Here is a 14,205-nt window from a genome sequence, read left to right as displayed (position 1 = left end):
CTACAAAATGCATCTTATTAAGGGACTAATAGCTAAAATATGAAAAAAGCTAGGAAAATCTAACAATTAGAAGACAACCAAACTAAAACAGGCAAAATATTTGAACACATAGCTCATCAGCAAAACAAAACAAAACAGTAGAAATAAGCCATTGATGGCTCACATAATAGAACTGTGCCTGTTGGTGTTCTGAGGTTAAAAGCTGGAGTCTTAAGTGTTGGAGGATGATTCCTTCTAGGAGTTTTCTGTGCGGTTAGAGACCACAGTCTTCACGTCCTCGTGGCATTTTCTCTACACTTCTCTTTATATGCAAATTTCCCTTTAGTAAGGATAACAGTCACAGTGGATAAGAACCACTGCTAACTTAGATCACCAAAGCAGAGGGAGTCAGGCCTTCCCACAGATGAACGGAAGGAAAGGACTCAATCTGGACCAGTATCTCATTAGGGAACTGTAACTAAAATTACAATGGCCCCACTACACGTCCACTTAAATGGCTGCAACCCATAGCACCAATGATATCTGACACTTGCAAAGATACAGAGCCATATGGAAAACTTGTTTACTGATGGTGGGAATACAAAATAATTCAGCCAGTTTGGAAAACAGTTGGACAACTTATTGCAAAGTAAGCATAGGGTTTTGTTGTTTGTTTGTTTGCTTGTTTGTCTGTTTAATATGGTCTTATTCTATAGTTAGGCTGTCCTGAAACTCAGTATGCAGCCTGGCCTAGCCTCATATTTATTGCTGCTGTCCTGCCCCAGTATTCCAAGTACCAAAATTACATGCCTCAGTGTCTCTGTCTGCTTTGAAGGAACATACTGTTATGATATAGCAACTATGTTCATTGTTAGTTACAAAACACAGCTTAAAGCTTATGTGAAAACCTACACCAAAAGTCCACATCAGGTTTACTCTTAATTGTCTCAACTTGGAAATACAACTATTCCTTAATAGAATGTAGTCCCATACATGATTGGCATACAACCCAGTCATAAAAGAAATTAACCAGTATGCCTTTAAAAGTCAGAGGGTAATCTTAATAAATAGTAGCAGAAAATGCAAACCTGAAACAAGAAGTCATGGTGGAGTTGTGAGTATTCAGTTTATACTTGCATACACAGAATATAAAACAGAAAGAGGGAGTCCTAAGCCACGAACTTTACTTAACCACATCATTGTGGGCCCATCTAGCTGCACGACAGGCTGCAAGACTTAGAACCAAGGGAACAGATGATGAGGCTGGAGCAAAAGCACTATTCTGGGATTTTCCCCAAAGTTTGTAGGTATCTCAAACCACTCTATAAGAAGAAAAAGTAGACCACCCCAGCCTCCCTCAGCTGCCTATAGTCTTGTTTGGGATGGAGGGCTCATGGCTTTTCTCAGTCCATTTTAGCATGTCTATGTTTGTCATCTTTGTTCAGCTCACATTTGGACATTCACATGGGTGAGTCTTTATGGATGTGGCTTCTGACATTACGAGGATACAGTCTCACAGCAACCTTCCTGATGCTCTGTTCCTTACAACCACCACACCCTACAACTCCCACAATGGTCCTCAAGCCTCTGATGCTCCATTGTTTTGTAGATGTATTCACTGGGACTAGGATCACGATACAACTCTATTTTGATTGGTCGTGAGTTTTGTAGTAGTCTCTGTCTTTTGCAAAGAGAGGATTCCTTGCTGAAGGACCGAGATTACCCTTATCTGTGTGTATAAGGACAAATGTTTATAGATTGTTGTTAGGGGCTATGCTGGTTGAATAAAGTGGAGGTTGTAGATTCTCCTCCACTAACCAAGGCTTCAATAACACTGAATTGGTAGCTAGGTTTCATGCCCTAGGCGTGTTTTCCCTTTTGTGTAGTGGACCTCAAGTCCAATAAGAGAACTGGTTGGTTACTGACAAAGTATGAGAGTCACTACTACACCATCAAGGATGGCATGCCATGATGGTTAGTGATGTGGTTCACAGGCATCATGGCTGGGTAGGACTGTTGGTTTCCTTTCTCCTTTGAAAGCTTGCATGATGATACCTTTGGAATCATGAAAACTAGTCCTCTGGGAAGAGGCATCAGGCCAGTGACTACTCAGGGGTTTCTGGGCCTCTTTCTGAAATAACAACAAGAACTTACTTTCTATCTCTGGGATCAAACAAGGGAAACAGCAAAAGAATGCATCCCTTAGGAGTCTCTTGAACAACCCTGACAAACAACCCAAAAGAGGACATCTTATGGCTGGTACTGGGATTTTTGTTAGGTGGTCTTTGGCTCTTGAGGGGAGTACCATCAATCCAGAAGAGAAAAGTTCATTGAAGCTATTTATGCACATTTATACAAAGGATTATATGTAATATAGGTAAGTTTTTATTATTTGGTCAAATAGTTCATAGATTCCTTGCAGCTCTTTCAAACCTCAAGATTTCTAGGGAAGAACATATCAGTTGGTTGTCTAGTTCCAAATGGTCAGCTCTGAAAGAATATATAAAAGTAACATTATATGGGCTGAGCAGGTTTTATTTAGAAAAGTTATCTATATACATATTCATATATGCATGCAATAACAAAATAAAAGAGGGCATGGACTTGAAAGAGAATGAGAAGAACAGTATAGGAAAGTTGGGAAGGAAAAAAGAGAAGAGAAATGTTGTAATTATAATCTCAAAAAAATGGTTGTTCTAGTCTATCAAGAGATTTTAAAAATTATAAAAATAAAAATGAAATTAAAAAATCTAAGTGTCAATGACGACAATACTAATTTCCAGTGTTAATACTAAAAGGAATCATAGGAAATACACTGTAATGGATTGGTTCTTAATTTCCTTTTTAAGCTATACTTTATGTGTAGCAATTTACATGGTAAATAAGACTACAACTGGTCTGATACAGTTTTCTACCTTAAAGAAGTCTTTAAAAAATATTTTCATTTTGTATAGATTTTTTCAAACTCTTCTGCACCTGAATCTTCAGTATTCCCAGCTGATATTCCTCAGCTACGTTTACAATTTTAATAGCCCATACCTTTACAACAGTAGCTATCAAATCTACAATGATATAAACAATCCACTAGCAAAGGGAAAATCAGTTTTCTTCAATAAAATGTCATTTAGTATTCAACCACACTCCAGGGCAGACCTCATGCCTAGGAGTAGTAGGCCATCACAAAACAGATTATGGATTTTGGAGAGCTTGTTGTTTCATTTTTGGTTTGCCATTTTTGTCTTATTAGGTTTTTTGTTTGTTTTGTTATTAGGTTTTACTCATTTATCTATCATTTGTTTATATATTTTGAGAGATAGAATTTGAAGTTGAGTGGGCACAAGAACATGATCAAAATAATGTGTATAGAATAAAAGTGTAGAGGTAAAGTGGAGCTCGATGATTGTAAGATTCCTACAACAAAAGGGAGACTAACAAGGGATGGGCTAACAATTGAGATGTACTGCGAATAAATTAATAAAAAAAGAATTAAAAAAAACCAAAAGGGAGACTACATCCCATACTGGAAACTACCTAACTACCCAGGACAAATGAGGTCATGGGTGTTGGAGGAGACTCTATAAACACTAATTTTCTCAACCAGGGTAATCTCTAACAACAATCTATAAACATTTGTCTGGTACCCCTACACTTTATCCCTTTGTCAAGGAAACTTCTCTTTGTAACAGATAGAGACTACTACAGAAAACTACAATCAATCAAAATATAGAGTTGAGGAGCCTAGTCCTAATGGAAACATCTACAAACACTCAAGCATTTAAGGCTCACAGAACATTGCATAAAAGGAGGCAGAAAGATTGTTAGAGCCAGAGGATCAGGGATTTTTCTGGGCTGTGTTTCTCTTACTAATATCAGAGGTTTCACCATAAAGATCATTCACATGACTGCCCAAATGTGAGGTGAACAAGGACAACATAAATGAACACACCAAACTCACTGGGAAAAAGCATACAAAGCCTCAACTTTGCAAAGAACTATCTACAACTAAGGAATGCTGGGAACAGGAGAGGTGGCCTTCCTAGGGAAGAGTATACCAATTAGTTATCCAATAATAAATGGTCAGCTCTGAAAACATACATACAGGTAACATTATATGGAATGAACAGTTTGTATAGGCAGTAATAATTTTTTTTTTAAAAGGGGTATGAATTTGAAGAAGAGGGGCATGGTATATGGGAGGGTTTGAGGGATGAAAATGGAAGGAAGAAATGCTGAAATTAAATTATAATCTTAAGAAGGAAAAAAATCACTAGTGTTTAAGACATATAAAGTATCCAAATTATCATTTATCATAAACTAAAAATAATTTTTCCATAACTCTAGAACCATGCCTTCTCTTTAAGTATGTGTTAAAATGCCTTTAAATCATCACATTTAATGATAATTTATCTTCATAATTTTCTTACATGAAAATGAATAAGAAAATTTGAGCTGCAAGGAACCTAAAATGTAGTATTAAGGTCATTGTTTAGTAATGTGAAGCCTTTAATGAATAAAGAAATATGATTCTGTTCTTTGTCTATACACCACATAAAGACAGTAGCAACTAATAAGCAAAACAGAATTTGCACCTTCCTGAGGTTTTGGTTGATAAAATTCCAGAAGCAACAGTACTTTCCAATTCACAGGAAATCTAGGTTAAATAGTAACGTTGCTTAATTTTGATATTTCTTCTAATTTTTAGCATTTGATGAGAAGCCTAGACAAAAAAAAGTATAAGATTTTATATAAAAATCCTATTAGAGCAACAATGTTGTAGAACATACATAAAGAACCATAAAACAATTTTCATCTATTGCCCTAGTTTCATATAACTAAATATATATAAACTTATATAAATAAATAAATCATACATGTATTAATATGTATATATATTTTTATGTGTGTGTGTAGACAATCACACATACACAAACACACACACACATACACACACGCAAATACACACACTTTGAGGCAATAATTAGATCTCTGTTGTTTTTCCTCATTTGTTCACTTGTGATTTAATTCAGTTATAACAGCTACTGCTGTTGTCCTTGGCTGCACCTCAGATGTAGAACATAAATCCTTATTGCTGAAGACACTATGCACTTCAAACATGGGGCTCAAAGGGCCCTGGGCTGGAACTATGTAAATGCCTCCTACCTGACGACTGGCTTTCTTCGTACCAGCAGATACGATGTAAGCTTCCTAAGCAGGGAAGCAATCATCAGTCTTATCTAGCTATGATGCTAATAAGCCACATCAGTGACCAAGCATGGCATAGTAATCTCAAGTCCGCAGTAGACACACATAGACCTTGGCAGTAACCAACTTGTAAGAGAAAAATCACTCCTGGTACTGAAAACCTAGATGACTTTAACTTTCCAGGGACTAGTGAACTCATGGATGCTGGAGACCCTACAACCAAAACGTTACTAAACAGGTATAACCCTCAACTATACTATATATATTTGCCCTTACACCTACAAGTATGTATAGCCTTTACCCCTTATCACAGCACGTTCTCTTTGTAACAGATGAAGACTGTTAGAGAAAACCACAACCAATCAAAATGCAGAGTTGTAGGGCCCAGTCACACTGAATATCACATCTATAACGTAACCCCTATACCTAAGTTTCAAGCAGATCACTGAAGTCGGGGCAAAAGGAGTAAGAGCCAGAAAAACAGGAAGTTAGTTGTGAGACTATGTCTCCTAGTGATGTCAGAAGCTACACCCATAGACTCACTAACTACCTGAACATGATCCGAACAATGACAACATAAACACAATAAAGTAGATAACGGAAAGCTGATGACGCTGCAACCCTACACAAAAATCTACAGGCAACTAAGAAATTCTGGTAGTGGAAGAAACTGCCTTCCCCAGGGAAAAACACACTTAGTTGCTAACCCAGTGGTGAGCTCTAAAAACATCTATACAAGTAAAATCATACAGACTAAGCAGGCTGTACTCATGTATTTAAGAATATATGCATATACATATGTTCTTCAAAGAAAGCAAGGAGGCTATGTGTGTGTTGGGGGGGTGGAAGTAGGGAAGCAAAGAGGAAAATGATGTAACTATAGTATAATCTCAAATGGTAAAAGAATTTTTCAAAAAGAATATATTCAAAGTACTTAGAGGAAGTACAACAGAATCAAGAGCCGGAAAACGTGTGTGTGTGTAAACACTTAAAACTCTCTTGGTTATAAAACCTATTTGCATAACATATGAGATTTGTGAGTAGAGAATTATATCTTACCACAAACCTTTCTGTACTTTAACTGCAGTAGCTGACACAGGAGAATAATTTCCTGCTTCACTGTGCTGACAGTGTACCACCTAGACTCAGAAATTATATTCACAGCAGTAAGGCAGTACACTTCTGCATTTAGTGAAGAAACATAACATTTTACAAAATAGATAGTATTCATTATTATTGTTGTTGTTGTTGTAATTATTACTGAAAAATCATACATTATTGAGCAGAATTTATTGTTGACTAGTGCTATGCCAATAAAAATAAATTCATTTTTTTATTTCAAGTGCTTTGCTGAAACATTTCACTCAAAATAGAAGCTTTGTTTTTTCATACTATGTAAACCTTAAGAATAAATGTTAAAAACAAAGAGAAGAATCCTAACATTATCAAAAACTTATAGGTTCTCTATTATTTAAATTATAAAGATAATTTAAGAAAGTAAATTTGATGAATTTCTCACCTACACCATAAATACAAGATTACTGTCAATGTATCGATTTTAACTTACAAACATCTCAATTATGCCTCATGAGTAGAAAACCACTTAAGAAAATCTGACAAGGTGAAACAAACACCATCAAGAGATAAGGCCTTTTAAAGCAACAATCAAAAGTTAGCTTTAATTATCCATATTTATTAAGTTATTGGGTATCATTCTTTATGTTATTGGAATTGCAATTATCATGGCACCTGAACTTTCTATTAAGTTCTTTTAACTATCCCAGGTCTATCCCTTCTTCCTCCTGTGCCTGCTCTTCTCCATTCCCTCCCGGTTTCCTTCCCCTGCTTTCCTACCTTAATTACATCTGCAACTACTTCTACTTGTATGGAAAGGTAACAGTTGTGTCTAATACATGCAGAAACCTTAACGCTGCATTTTTTGTTTTATGTTTCTTTCCTGCATGGGAGTCGGGAGGCTGAGCAAGCTGCCTATACTGACAAGTGCACAGAACTGGAATTCAATTTTGGCCCGGCTCCCCGTTCTAGCAAGGACAGGAGAAACATCGTCTACTGCTGTCAGAATATGCTGACTGCTTTATGTACACACTTCATTTCAGTTGACACGTTCTATAAAACAGGTATAATCCGGAATACTTCACATATAAGCAAAACAAGGGTCAAAGAAACTGTTTGTTGGAACAAAAGGTAGAATGGTCAGCTTTACAAATAACATTAATTAATGAAACCAATTAGAAGTTTAAAAAATCTGAAATTAATGATAAAATAGAAATAAAAAACAGCAAGTGTATTTTGTTTACTATGAACTCTTATAAAAACTTTAAAAATGAACTTCCATTTAGTCGCATTTTATAGAAGAGAAAATCGTGCAGAGAGGCAAAGTGAGATGATTAGTAAGCAGTGCAGAAGATCCCTGCCATATTAGTTTTAGAGATCCTGACACTTGGGATCCTATTGTTAGTGTTATAAATCATCTGAATGTAGCATGACACTAGGAAGTACCTCTGGATCTACAGAATCTAAAGAATGTAACCATAAAATGTTATTAGCATAATACAGATATGTGAAACTGTACTCAAATTAGCAGAATGCTACATATCAAAAGGCTTTTTGTTGAAAACTTAAGTTTAAAAATATTGGAAACTGGATTTTCCCCCCAAAACAGGAGTTAATGTAAACTAAATGTGCATGCCTTTAATCCCAGCACTTGGGAGACAGAGGCAGGTGGATTGCTGTGAGTTCAAGGCCAGCCTGGTTTACAAAGCGAGTCTAGGAGAGCCAAGGCTACATACAGAAACTGTTTCTCCAAAAACCAAAATAAATAAATAAAAATTCTATATATTACTTTACTTTGTAAGTTTCTAGTCTTCTCCCAAAAATATAATATATTGACTACCCTAGCATCCATAGTTTTGTTTACAAAGGTTCCAACCTATACACAGTCAGTCATAATCCAAAAATAGTAAAAGAAAGAAAACCAAGTTCTAGAAATAAACAACTGGTAACTGTTAAAATGCATGCCATCCTAGGCAAAGTGACAAAACCTCACCCCACCCCATCCTGCTGAGCCCTGCCAAGCATGTGAATCATCACTTTTGTCCTACATACCCGCTCTGTGTAGTGCCTACCTGCTGGTCATGCAGTAGCCATCTCTTTTCAGACTGTCCAGCATTTCAACTCAAGGAAGAAAGTTCACTATGATGTGGCATTACATCACAATGCATACATACTGCACGTCACCTCATCATAGGGAACATCAGCCTACACTTGGCTCATCACATGTCAACACAGTAGAATGAAATACATAAAAGACTCTCTTCATATATAATTTGTCATATATTATAATTATTATGCTTTGCTAGTTATTTTGGTGTTCTCTTGCCATGCCTAGTTTATAAAACAAACATAGATATGCTTATATAGAGAAACCATATTATATATAACATGTTATATTTGTTATATATAAAATATATAATATATAATAGTTTGTTATGCTACACAGAACTTAAGTCAATTATTATCTCCTGTTTAAGAGTAAAGTACTTCATATCTTTAAGTTGTTAACTTGTAAGTTAAGTGGTTAACTTATAAAACCAATTAATCCATTGTGTCTACAGCTTGTTTGTTTCACATACTTTCTCAGTGCATATATAAGTGTATCATCAGCAGTGTGCTGTAGGCTGCATGGTCCTACCAAAACTTACTTGGAAACTTAAATCGGCATAGTGATGTATAAGATATGGACTCAAAAAGAGGAACACTCCTTCATTGCTGGTGGGAATGCAAACTTGTACAACCACTTTGCAAATCTATCTGGTGCTTTCTCAGAAAACTGGGAATAGGGCTTCCTCAAGACCCAGCTATTCCACTCCTTGGAATATACCCAGAAGATGCTCCAGCACACAACAGGGACATATGCTCAACCATGTTCATAGCAGCTTTATTCATAATAGCCAGAACGTGGAAACAGCCTAAATGCCCCTCAGTTGAAGAATGGATAAAGAAACTATGGTACATTTACACTACGGAATACTACTCAGCTATAAAACACAAGGAAAATCTGAAAATTGTGGACAAATGGATGGCACTAGAAACCAACAAAACTAAACTAAGTTTCTCAGTATACAGCACTTGAGAGCAATGATAATATAGTAACTACCAGTTCCACCACCATGGCAACGAGCCAGGCACCGCTCTGCTTGATCTCTATGCTTGTACTAACTCCATCCTCAGGATAGGTCTGCAGGGTAGGCACTGTTGCAGACATGCAATGCTTCAAAAACAAAGCAAAGATGAAATAAACTTCTGAGTTTCATGCAGCTGCTAAGTGGCAGAAGCAGAGTTCATATTTCAACACAAATCTTGCTCCAGATCCTCAAATGTGTGTCTGCAGTCTCACCACATTACTACGCATGGTTTGCTGCTTTCCCTGGAACATGCTAATTCCTCAGGCTTTTTTTTTTTCTCTGAAAATGCTTCTAGCTAAAGCACTTCCTGAATGGTACCTGTTTTTAAGCTACCACTTTTCGAGGGATAACTAACATTGAATGTGCAGCATTTTGTCTGCAAGGCAAAAATAAAGACAAAGGTGGCCCGTGGACAGCAAGAATTTTCGAGCTCCCCACTTAACAGCTTCCCACCTCCCTCCTGTAATCCCAGAAGATGAGAAAGTACAGAACATTCAACCGGGATGCAGAGTTCTTTAAAAAACACTCAGTTTTCTATTCTATATTCAGCCTCAAATTCACACATGCAGAAAACATGCAATGATGAGCTAATATTTTTTAAAGGTGTACTAAATAAATTTGATTACAATACTATATATATGAACTGAAATTTCTATTCTTTGAAAAAAAAGAACAACAACAAAAAGAACTTCCAACAGTGCTGTATGAGGTGAAGGCTAACAATCAGATACCCATATAATTTCGCTACCACATGCTGCTGTATGTTGAAGCAAGTCAGCGTATCAGGTTTGGTCTGCACTTGATACCTTATACACTACATACAGTTTTTTTTGACAGAGCTCAAGTACGTTGCCCCAAATCAAAGGCATATTAAGGAAGAGAAGAGGAATCCAGATGCATTCCTATTTGATTTCAAAGCCTTTCTTCTATGAATGTACAGTGTATATAAGGAAAATTTATGGAGATTAAATTAAAACTGTAATACCAACATTATTACTATATATAAAGAGCAGCATCAACTCTTACTTTTTTTTTAAGAAAAAGTAAATGTATGTCCAATAGAAGCAGGAATGGTGGTGCATATCTGTAATCCCAAAATGTAGAAGGTGGACTCAGGAGGGTTAAGAGTTTGTAGCCAGCATAGGTTATATGTAAGTTCAGGCCAGTGCAGAGAGAAGAGCAAAGCTGTAACTCACAAACTAAACAAAACGGGGGCTGAAGGGATGGCTCGGCAGTGACAAATGCTTCTTGCCCTAATAGAAGACAGAAGGTCGGTTCCCAGCACCCATGTCTTGCAGGTCACAATCACTTGAATTCCATTGTCAGGGGATCTGGCACACTCTTCTGGCCTCTGTGGACACCCACACATATAGCATACAAATACACCCAGACGCATGCATACATAAAGAACAAAACACTAGTGGATATAACTACTTCAGTGTTGCTATGAGATAAAACTGTTAGACTGTAAAGTATGCTTCTAGAATTTCATTTAAAACTATATATGTTTCTGGAATATATTACACACCTACCTGACATCAGTATTATCACACAGTTTAAATATATCTTAAGAACAGAATCATTAGAGGTGACACTGAATATCAGGAATTACACTGGATGGAAAGGAGGCAGATATGGATATTGAAAGGCAAAACTGAGGAGTGATTGGAGTCACTAGGAGCCCTGGAATGCTTTGCCATCCTGGGAGAATGCAGACTCAGCACTTCTCAGTCTCAAAAGACAAAACAATCAATCAAGTAAAGAAACAAACAAAACCACAATAGCTACTGGAGTTAAAACAGTCAAAATCATGTTAGCCTTTTGATATCTTGGTAGCTGAGATGTCTATTACCAAAAGAGCCCATCTACAAGTGTTAGCCTTGGAACATCCTACACGACTTCCCCCTGTGATCAGCCGATATCCTATTCAAACCATTCTTTGGTTAACTGGTTGACTTTGTCTACTGTATCTGCTGCTGTCCTAGAACATTCTTACCTCCACACTTTGTCATGCTTTTCTCTAGCTGTTTTCATATATATAACCGGTTATTTCTTGGCTTTCATATGCAAAGTCCAAAACTTCCATATGATAAGGAGGCCAAGACAAAAACCAGGTGACAAGAGTGAAAGGGAAACATGGTCGTTATTTAAATCTAGCATTAGTTATTATGCCACTGAGGTACAGATTAAACAATACTGCATGGAATCAAATTGGTAGAATAATTCAAGGAAATCATACCAAATGCGATTAACTCAAAGCTGGAGCCATCATATTTTCTCCTTCATTAGTATATATTTTTACTCTTCTTCAACCCTCAACTGGTGTAACAATGTGACAGAAGGAAAGCATGTGGACATAAGCCCAGAAGGACACAACAACAGGCATTTTTCTAGAAAGCCTACCGTGATGATGTGGCACTCAGATGAGAAACATAAAAGAGAACATGGCACAGCTGGAAAACAGGGTGAAATGTGTAGTACAGAGGAAAATAAGCATATGATTTGGACAGTAAATTATATAACTGTTATATATTCTTCCAGAGCCACTGGTAAACAAAATACTTCTTTAAAATGTACAAATTGCTTCCTCATCCTGTAGTCCTACCTGGTACCTTCAAGAGTCTTCATCACTCCACCAGGTACTCCTGGCTCCTACCTACACCAAAGAGTCCCTTCAATGTGCAACCTCCCTCCATCTGATTCCTATCTGCTAGAATCTTCTCTAAACCACCACTTAAGCAGCCATCTCTTCAGCTCTGAGCCTTGGGGTAGGCACTGCTATGCCACATAGTAACACATCTAGACTCCTCTGGTATCTCACCTCCAAGCACTGCTGGAATGTTTGGCTCCTCCTCAATCTTGCATTCCAAACTTCAGAATAGATCCACTCCTTATCACCCTGTAAGCTGCTCCTCCCTCCAAGACCTTGCATCTTACTGTTCTTGGGTAGGGCCTGTTTCCAGCCCTCAGCTGCAGGTTTATAAGAGCTTACTCAGGGTAAGGTAGACAGACTCAGAGAACCACATGAGCAGAGAAGACAGGAAAGGTCAACAGAAGGGTGTGTTGATCCTCAGATGGTGTCTTTTCCCATAGATGGTAGAGTACTCTCCAAAAAAGACTAGAATGTGCAGCCAGTGATACACCTTCTACAAAAGAAAACAAGGTCTCTTTTTTTCTTGCAACTCAATCTTGCATACACTAGAGAAAATAGATAATTTGAGAAAAAAGAAACACACACACATACACACACACACACACACACACACACACACACACATATACATACTCACTCACTACTTCAGACAGATTAGTACAGAAACAAAAAGACAATATGCCCTCAACATAATTACTAATACCACAGTAATAAACTCAGACTAGAACGATCTGTACGATCTTCAAGAAAATAATTATAAAAATGATTGTGGTTGTGTTTACACAATGCAAAGATATGAATATACTCAGAGAGTTAAGTAAAAACAAAACATTAAATAAAATGTAAAAGTCAACCTACAATATGAAAATAGAATTCAACATTAGAATTGCTAAGGAAAACCTAAATGTTGCTAGAAACATTTAAGAAATTTTAGAAAACATCATTTAGCCAAATAAAACCCTCGGTGGACAGAGCCCCCAATATAATAAGTCACAAGAAAAACAGAGTCAAAGCTGGAAAACAAAGTAGAGCATTTAGATCACTTAGTAAAGTTAGTGAGAAATGTACAAAATACATTTGAGTAGTCAATGAGAGAGCACTGGGACACTGTAAAAAGTTCTAGTCTTTGAGTTAAGAGCACAGAAGAATACCACAGAGGACGGCATAGAAAATATTGTAAATAAGATCATACAACACATTTCCCTAAACTTAAAGAGATGTCACTTAGTTACAAAAGGACTATATCCTAGAGAGATGTTACAAAAGGCCTACAGAACATAGAATAACCAACACAGAAAAGAAGCATCCCAGAATATATTACAATTATTATAACACTAAAACCATAGAAACTTTTAAAGGTTATTGAAAGCTGGAAGAGAAAAGTCAAATCACTCATAAAAATAATCAGAATAACATCTGATCATTTGACATAAAACTTTAGAACCAGGAGGGTCTGAAAAGATATATTCTAAGTCCTGAAAAACCACAACCATCAATTCAGATTATTATACTGAGCAAAACTATCTACTAAAATTAAAAGAGAAATAAAATCTTTCCATGAAAAAAAAAAACACACTACAGGGTTTTATGACCACTAACCCATCTTCACAGAGGATACAGGAAGGAACATTTCAGGCTGAAGAGAAGGGTAAAAATGCCCAAGAGTTCAAATAATAAAAATAATGCCAGGGCAATTCATCAAAATATAGAGAAATACCATAAAAAACAAAATGACAGGAATATACAACATTCAATAACAACTCAGGATCCATTATTTTGCTGCCTGCAATAAACACATTACCATGAATAGTAAACAACAGCAGGAAAAAATGACGAAAAAACATTCCATGTAAATAGGAAAAAAAGATAAAAAGGACTAGCTATTCTTATAAAATAGACTTTAAACCAAAAGTAGTTCAATAAAAAAGGGCATTTTTTATTCCTTAAAGGAACAATCTGCCAAGGGGATATTATATTTCAAAACACAACAAACACAACACATTCAACTTCATAAAGACATACTACTTACTATATCAAAAGACAAAGACTAACTCCAACCCTACACAGTAACTGTAAGTGACTTTAATACTCCATCCTCACCTATAGAAAGGTTATCTAAAGCACAGAACTAAATGACATCATAAATCAAGTAGATCTAACAGAAAT

General features: G+C 36.5%; 1 protein-coding gene across 11 annotated transcripts in view; it reads right to left on the bottom strand.

Annotated features, from left to right (window-relative positions):
* Positions 1 to 14,205, bottom strand: part of NOVA1 (NOVA alternative splicing regulator 1) — a 136,660-nt gene that overhangs the window by 88,387 nt on the left and 34,068 nt on the right. Inside the window, exon 1 of one of the 11 annotated variants that reach the window (XM_084793247.1) lies at positions 8,328 to 8,557. The exons of 9 other annotated variants lie outside the window; for them this stretch is intronic. The gene's annotated coding sequence lies outside the window, so the exon portion shown is untranslated. Of the gene's footprint in view, positions 1 to 4,568; positions 4,711 to 8,327; positions 8,558 to 14,205 lie in introns of those variants that run through there. One more of the 11 variants, XM_084793256.1, reaches the window with a different exon arrangement.

This window comes from Acomys minous, assembly GCF_964271855.1.
Source record: "Acomys minous genome assembly, chromosome: 8".
Classification (NCBI taxonomy): Eukaryota; Metazoa; Chordata; class Mammalia; order Rodentia; family Muridae; genus Acomys; species Acomys minous.
Note: the sequence above shows the minus strand (reverse complement) of the source record. Positions and strands in the feature narration are given on the sequence as shown.